This window comes from Protopterus annectens, chromosome 7.part0 (genome assembly GCF_019279795.1).
Source record: "Protopterus annectens isolate FY-2018-M chromosome 7.part0, PAN1.0, whole genome shotgun sequence".
Lineage (NCBI taxonomy): Eukaryota > Metazoa > Chordata > Ceratodontiformes > Protopteridae > Protopterus > Protopterus annectens.
Window position 1 is genome coordinate 1,744,372,447 of NC_056739.1, and position 6,863 is coordinate 1,744,379,309.

Sequence of the window (6,863 nt, forward strand, 5' to 3'; positions counted from 1 at the left end):
ATCAGAGGGCTCAGTCACAGCCCCTATTGCTAAGTGGTTGGATGTCAAGCTGAAAGAAGTTTTAAAAGAAGGGCCAGGTATAGTCAAAGACTCCTGGGATTTATTAAGGAATTTAAAACAGGATTTCTTTGATGAAAATGTAATGTTTATCACACTTGATATAATAGACCTGTTCTCGTCTATCCCGCACAAAGAAGGTATGGAATTATTCGAAGAAGCATTGATTGGAAATGGGAAGTTTTCCCATAATGATTTTCGTTTGATCTTGACTTTGATGGATGTTGTTTTGACAAATAATTTTATACATTATGAGGGAGAATTCTTCAGGCAAGTACAGGGGGTTGCGATGGGTGCACGGTGTGCGCCCACCTATGCCAATATTATTTTGGATATATGGGAACAAAAGTTTATACTGAATTCCAGGTTTAAAAAGTGCTGGAAACTGTATAAGCGGTACCTAGACGATATTTGCCTGTTATGGATTGGTACTGAGAAGGAATTTGGGGTTTTTTTTGAGTATTTATCTGGCACTACTAGCTTCCTTAACTTCACCTTCAATATAAACAAGGATTGTTTACAGTATCTAGATATCTTTGTAGGGAAGAAGGAAGGGAAGTTCTTCTCAAAAGTTTTTAGGAAAGATAACTATTCGAATTCATATCTGTCCTATTTTAGTGCACATCCACACCACCATAAAAAAGGTATTATTAAGGGGCAGTATATGAGGGCTAGTCGAATGTGCTCCAGGAATGAAGATTTCCTTGAAGAATGTGAGAAATTATATGGTATGTTCTTAGAGAGGGGTTACCCTGACGTATTAATTTCTGAAGTAGAAAAAGAAGTGGTGATTGGGAGGGCTAATAAATTTCACCCAATATTAGGAATTGATGAAGCAGTGAACCCTGGGATTGAGGTTGATGGTTTTGATGGTTCGAATAATCTGGTTCTGGATTATAATGGGGAAGCAAAATTTATTTTTAATTTAATAAAGACAGAATGGCAAAAGTTTGGTGAGTTCTCGGATTTGAATAGGCTCTTTGAACAACCCTTGAAATGTACCTTTAGAAAGGGAAAGAGTCTCAAAAACTTTTTTGAAACAAAGGGCAGGGGTCATCTACAGAAGATGGGTAGAATTGGTACCTTCAAATGTGGCAGTTGCCCCCAATGCCCATATATATATGCCCGAGATTCAGTTCACATACAGAGTAGGGATATTCTAGTAAGGAGTACTGAATATGCGAACTGTCATACAAGTGGAATTGTGTATCTGAGCGTGTGTAAAAAATGCCAAGCTTTTTATGTGGGGAAATCCGAACGGAAACTTAAAAATCGGATTTATGAGCATAATTATGATATTAAAAATGGATGCCCCAATAATGCTTTGGCTAATCATAAAACAATATGCTCAGAAGCAGTATTCCATTTTTTTGTCTTGGAAGTAGTTAAGAAGGATATTCGAGGGGGACCATGGGAAGATACGATCGAATATAAAGAACTGTTGTGGCAGTTACAGTTGGAATCGTATAATAAACCAGGTCTTAATAATATAGTATCCTTACTACCAGTGTTGAAATTGAGGGCTGCCAAATTGTGAGTGACACTTTGTATTTCAAACTTCAAGGTTGTTTCTACTTTAATTATGAAATGCATTTTGTTTTAAAAAAAGTTGGGTCTATTTTATTTTATTTTATTTTATTTTATTATTTTATATTACTGGTTTTTGAGCCCTACAATATTATTCTTTTTCCCTTGAAGGGTAGGAAAATGAATTTATTCTAGTTTAACAATTTTTATCCATTAAGTAATATGTAGAGCTTTTTGATCAAGTTAGGAAGGTAGTATCCAGTTAACTTATAAATAAAAGAATTCTCCTTATATGTGTGTAACATTTCTTTTTGTACACTAGAGGGAGTATGTGCAATAACTAAATGTAATATCCATAGGCAGATTTTTAATTTATTTAATTCTTATAAATATGTTGAGTATGATATTTATATAGATAAAATGTTGTATAAGGTTCCTTAAATATTTAATGCTTGGTTTGTTTTTAGTAAAGTGAAGTGTGGTTACAGTTTTTAATTATGAGTTTTTAAACAAAAATCTTTTTAGTCTGATGTAAATAGGATTTGTATTTGTTCATTAGATAATTAATTACAAATTGGTATTGTTATTAATTAATTGAGTTAATCTGAGGTATATATAAGGCATGTCAAAATTTATTGGATTGTTGTGCATCTGAAGAAGTGTTTGAAACGAAAACGCAGGTGTGGAGACATAGCGTTTGTGCTTTGGAGTGTACTGTATTCGTTTTGTTCCAGCCGTTGTGGTAATAAAAGTTTTTATACCAGCAAGGACTAGTTTGCCTTCCTCCACTAGTGCTTTTGTTACTAGTATTTTATGGACATTTTCTGCAGCTGAGGAGCCTTTTCCTTGTCTTGGAAATTCTTTTTCAGTTTGAACTAACCAGGATTTCCTCAGTAACAGTGAGTAAAGAGGGAAGAGCCCATTGCCAAATCCCAGGTGCTCATTTCCCAGGTGACAGGCACAGGGTAATGTGGCATACAGAAGTCCATCTCACAGGCACTACTCAGGGAGCCAAAGTCCTTGTAATTGAGGCTTATCCTGCAGATGGTGTGGGGCCAGTAGTGGCCCCTGGCATGCCAGGATCAGGTCTTCCCAGAGTTGCAAATGCAGCCCAAAGCTGGTGGTAAATGCCATCTAAGGCTAAACATCATCATGAGACCAATAGTGGACAAGTACTGTAAGGAAAAGTTGAAAAGAACTTTAAATGATAGTTCAAGAGGGTGTGAAAGTGTTCAGAGGTAAACAGGTGGGGTTTGTGCAGTCCGCCCGAGAATTTGGAAGAAGGCAAATCCCCCTCCATGGGGGGGACCAGCCCCGGGTGTGCCAGCCACCATCAGGCGCACTTCCTCCGGTGTGATGCACCCATGTCCGGCTCTGAATTGGCTGTGAAGGCTGAGTGGAAGGTGGCTCCATTCCCTGGAGGGAAGTGTTACAGCCTACAGCATCAGCTCTAGCAGTGCCCTGGGGTCATAGGAGACTACTACTGCACCCACCCCCACCTTTGTGGTGGGGGCAGAGGGACCCCGGCTGAACGTTTGACTGGTCTAGACTGTCATTAGTGATGCCCAACTGCATCCCACCACTGTGCCAAAGGGCTCATCTTGGGTGCCTGGGGTCCACACTGATGTAGGTAACCCACCCATCCTGTCTTGAAACATGGACCAAGGAGTCTAACACATGCGTGAGTTCAAGGCTGTCAGGAGACCCCATGGCGCAAAGAAAGTGAGGGCCAGTGTGTGCCAACTGAGGCGGGATCCCCCCCAGCCCTTGCCAGCCCATCTCACCTGTCACATCCAGGAGGTAAAGCATGAGCATACCTCATGGGACCCAAAAGATGCCTGGGCAGGGTGAAGCCAGAGGAAACTCTGATGGAGGTTCATAGCAGCACTGATGTGCAAATCGGTCATCCGACCTGAGTATTGGGGTGAAAGACTAATCCAACTGTCTAGTAGCTGGCTGCCTCTGAAGTTTCCCTTAGGATAGCTGGCACTCAGCAGATGCAGTTTTATTTACTAAAGTAAATGATTAGAAGACTTGGGGCCAAAATGATCTCAACCTATTCTCAAACTTTAAATGTGTAAGAAGCCCGACTCACTGGCTTGGGGTTGGGTGTGGAATGCGAATGCTTAGTGGGTAAGCAGAACTAGTGCTGTGGGATGAACCAAATGCTGGGTTAAGGCTCCCAATGCCAACACTCATTAGACCACAGAAAAGGTGTTGGTTGCTATAGACAGCAAGATGGAATTGGCTAAGGACTGTGTAAAAACTCATCTGCTGAATCAACTAGCCCTGAAAATGGATGGCACTGGATCATTGGGCCCATACCCAGCTGTTGCTGGTGCTGAGAGATGAGGGGGCTATGCTGCAACAAGTAGGAGGGCCACCACAGTGTCACTGAAACCCAAGGCAAGGGCCCAGGTGGAGCCGCCTTTGGTGCAGATCTTGGTGGTTGTAGCATATATTCAAACAAGAGCTTTGAAGGCCGAAGTGGAGAAGGGTTCCATGTGAACAGCACTTGAACATGGGTCAGTCAGTCCTGAGAGATAGATAAGCACTGCTCCAAATCAATGAGTGATGGCCTGTGTTGCTCTCAACTGATTGAAAGGAAGTCTGATTCAGATCCATGAATCCAAAGATGCAGAGATGGGCACCCCATGGCATCCAGTGCTGTGATGCAAATGATCCCAAAGAAGCCAGTGGGAGCCCTTGAGAGAGTTTCCCTTTTTTTGTAAAGGGCAGGGCACCCTAGAATGGGTTAACACTGAGAGAGAAGTCTGCACCTAGAAAAGTGTCACGGTTCCAGCTGCATCAGGTGAGCTCTCAACAGCCCTTAAAAATCTGGGGGAGAGGGTGTAAGTCTTGCACTGGGCAGTACCCATATCCACAGCTGGTCTCCAAAGTGAACAGCTTCTGGCATGTTAGAACAATGTAGGAAGGGAAATCGGCCAGCTCCATAACTTCAGGATAAGGATTGGCTCTAAGTGCTGGGTCAATCAGGCTCAGCATGGAGCGGGGCTTGGCATGTGCCACTGCTGGATGTGGTGTCACCCCCCACCATGCCCCCCCTCTTGGGGGGGGTGAGAATACTGCAGCTGTGATTCTGGACATGCACTGGGCCCTTCCTGTGGATTATCTCGGCTGTGGCAGATGACAGTCCTGACTGGCGTCCCGGATCATCCGGCAGCTAGCAGCTGACTTAGAATAGGTGCAGACCAGAAAGCATCACAAAGTCCCAAGATGGGTGTTGACACAAAATGATTTCTGCCCAGTGCTCTGAATGTCAAAGTGAAGAAATTCAATGAAGCACAAGTAAACGGTGAGAAAAACTATGACTCTCTTAAGGTAGCCAAATGCCTTGTCATGCAATTAGTGATATTCGTGAATAGATGAATTTGATTCCCACTGTCCCTACCTACTATTTAGTGAAATCACAGCCAAGAGAACAAGCTTGGCAGAATCAGTGGGGAAAAAAACCCTGTTGAGCTTAACTCTAGTCTGGCACTGTGAAGAGATATAAAAAGTGTAGAATAAGCAGGAGGCCTCGACCGCCAGTGAAATACCACAACTCTTATTGTTTCTTCACTTACTCAGTGAGGGGGGGTGGGGCGAGTCTGACCAGGGCTGTCACTTCTGGCTCCAAGCACCCAGGCATTTGGGCATGACCAGCTCCAGGGACAATGTCAGGTGGGGAGTTTGACTGGGGTGGTACATCTGTCAAAGAGTAATGCAGGTGTCCTAAGGCAAGCTTAGGGAGGACAGAAATCTCCCAAGGAGCAGAAGGGCAAAAGCTTGCTTGATCTTGATTTTTAGTATGAATACAGACCATGAAAGTGGGGTCTCATGATCCTTCTGGCTTTTTGACTTTTAAGCTGGAGGTGTCAGAAATATTACCACAATGATAACTGGCTTGTGGCAGCCAAGTCTTCATAGTGACATTGTTTTTGATCCTTTGATGTCACCCCTTCCTATCATTGTGAAACAGAATTCACCATGCATTGGATTGTAGGGAACATGAGCAGGGATTAGACTGTCATGAGACAGGTTAGTTTTACCCTACTGATGATGTGTTGTTGCAGTAGTAATCCTGTTCAGTACGAGAAGAACAGTAGGTTCAGATATTTGCTGTATGTGCTTGACTGAGGAGCCAATGGCACAAAGCTACCATTTGTGGTATTATGACTGAACTCCTTTAAGTCAGAATCCTGCCTAAACATAAAGAAACCGCAGCACTGCAGATCTCCAGTTGGCCAAGGATAGCTGCCTGCAAGGTCAGTGAGGAGCACCACTTGTCACTGGGTCAGAGTACGTATGGAAGGGGGTCATCTTTCTCCAGCAGTGCACCACATGTTAATGGGGAACCAGGTGCTAAATCATTCATAGATGACTTGATTCTGGCTCAGGGTTTTGTATGTAGCAGAGCAGCAAAAATCTGCAATCTATTGAAAGTCAGCCCTTGAGCCAAGCTTTTGTCGCAGGCAGAGGGATGGGATCTGTGCCCTTGTGGGGAGGGGGGACCTGTCCTTGGTCATCCCACCCTGTGCCCCTCCTCCTGCCAGTCCAGATCACTGCTGGAACTTTGCTCAACAGTGGTGGAGAGTCTGATCTGGGAGGAAGGGATCATGGTCCAGGTGCTCCTCAACAGGAAGACCTCCTGAGCAGGTGGAGGACACCAGGTTGCCCCCTCCTATTTCCTCACCAGTACCTCAGTCCAGCTAGCTGGAACATGTCTGGTCTGGGATGAGACAGAGGATCGAGGATCCAGGCTTAAGGGTTGTCCCTGGAGGGGTGGCCCCTCGACCAGTGATGTAGCCTCGACTCTCAGGAGTGGGCTGAGGGCCATTCCAGGAAGGCAGATCCAGGATTCCATTCCCCAGGCCCCTGGCAGAGAGGTGGTATAGCCGTCATATCTTCTCAGACCTAGGGCTAGCCAGGGAACTCAGGTTGGCCTCCCATTCTTCACCTGGCATTGGGGGGACATCACTCAGCAAACAGCAGCATGCTGGAGGCAAGGGGCTGCAAGCCAGAGGACTCAAAGCAATGTGTGTTTGTAGGACCCTCAATCTGCAGAGGAGAGAAACAGAGGCATGCTGCAAGAGGCACAGGGATGCAGGGACCCAAGGCCATCTCCTATGTGAGTTTGAAAACTCTAGGTGCAGGGTGAAGGAAAGAATTGACATGAAGGAAGGCCCAGATGAGAGCCAGTATGAGGACCTGCAGTTGAGTGGAGTTCCATGAGGCTGGACAGGATCAGAGGGAAGGTCTCCTGAGAGGCACTGAAG

General features: G+C 44.7%; 1 pseudogene; it reads left to right on the forward strand.

Moving 5' to 3' along the window:
- The first annotated feature begins 2,425 nt into the window (after nucleotides 1-2,425).
- Nucleotides 2,426-6,054, forward strand: LOC122807378 (annotated as a pseudogene).
- The last annotated feature ends 809 nt before the right edge of the window (nucleotides 6,055-6,863 follow it).